The following is a 1,723-nucleotide window of genomic DNA, read 5'->3' on the forward strand; positions in this document are numbered from 1 at the left end:
AAAAAAAAAAAAAAAAAAGGAAAGGGCAGATCCCCCCTCCTCTACCCTTTCCCACCTCCAGGCAGCTGAAATTGAGCACTGTGCTGGACCATCAGTGGACAAAAGTGACAGTCTAAGGATGACAAATCAACGAGGTGCTAGGATTTGTACCCCTTCGAGATCTATTTCATACCAGCCTGTACTTTTGCGCAACAGATAAATAGAGTTTGATTTAGTTTCTGCCATTATTATTTTGAGTTTTAGTTCAGCAGTCTTACCCATTTTCCACCCAATACACTCCTTTGTTTTTCTTTGGTAAAACTCAGCTGGCATTAAACAATAGGGTGAAAACAAGCAAGGTTATATTTAGTAGGAAAGACGTCCATTTGCAGCTAGTTTCCTGATGCTCTTAAGACGGTGTACCTGCTCCTCAACTAGCTCACCCAGCCAAGGAGAGTGAGAAATGCCTTCAGCTATTAGACATGACAGCTTCTTGGAGTAAAGATGTACTTCTTTAACTTCATCTTTTCCCACTTTGTTCTGCGGGCATCCTTCCTGTCGAAACACTGGTCCTAAATGGTGGACTGAGGAAGAAGAAATATGGACAGACAGGTCTACAAATCATACCTAAACCCTGTGTCACAACAAAGGAGTCACAAGCTGCTTACTCTCCTTTGCCTTTGCAGAGGCCAATAGTTAAACCGGCGAGTCATCTAGGCTTCCAGCTTCTTTGTTGATGTTTCCTTTTTTGCTGGTGTAATTTCTCCCATTTGTTAGTAGTATTCCCAGTAGAGATGTCAAACAGGTTTCACCTCATGTATCAACTCGTATATTGGTAGTGGCTGCACGGCCACAACGTTGAGAAGGATTCTGTGTCGCATGTCTTAAGTTGGGTTCCCTGAAGCAGAACCTGAATCAGGGATTCTGATGCTCTGGGTTTATTGAGGGAGGACTCTTTGGAGAAAGGGAGTGAAGGAAGCCATACAGGGCAGGGGAAGGAGCTACAGAAGAACGTGGTCGCAGTGCAGCCTAGCTTCAGCCTGACCCCAGTGGGGTCCCTGGAGCATGAATCACATCTCAGAGTTGGTCTCACCTTGAGGCAAGGGCGCCGTTCTTTTGTGGCCCCTGATTAGCCAGTTATCGGTTGTAGGCTGCCTTGGGGGAGGTACCTCCCCCTTCATCGATGGCAGTTCTCTGGAGATGAGAGCAGCTGTGAGCCTCTAGCAGCCGACCTTCGTAACAGCTGGGAGATGGAAGGGCATACGTTCCAGTAAATGGGATCTGGGTGGGACACCAACAGCATCTATTACTCTGCAGTCATGCTCAGGGTACAGGTATTGTGATCAGTTAGTAATGTCTTCCATGGGCATGGGCCCCACCTCTGTAGAGACTCATGCTATGAGAATAGGAAGGGCTAAAATAGGGTCTGCTCTGTCAACATCTCTACTAAGAGGTTTGGTTATGAGGGGTATGAAAATTACGGAACAAGACTTGTGTTATGGCCCAGCCATTGCCTTAGAAATTGAAGGCTGGCATGACCTATTTCCTGAGGACTCAGAAGCAGAACTTGATGGTAAGGTCCTTTGGCTGCAAGCAACAGAATTTATCCCTGGTTAACTTCAGCACATTTGGGACTATGGAAAGGAAACTGGGAGAGCTTGCAGAATCAAAGAAAGATCTTAAGGCTGAACAGGAATTAGGGCTACCCCAGGGACCGCAGCAGCAGAATCTCATGGACTGCTTC

The sequence above is a fragment of the Aethalodelphis obliquidens genome, unplaced genomic scaffold, assembly GCF_003676395.1.
Source record: "Aethalodelphis obliquidens isolate GAN/ISIS:26980383/991018 unplaced genomic scaffold, ASM367639v1 scaffold1, whole genome shotgun sequence".
In the NCBI taxonomy this organism is placed as follows: Eukaryota; Metazoa; Chordata; class Mammalia; order Artiodactyla; family Delphinidae; genus Aethalodelphis; species Aethalodelphis obliquidens.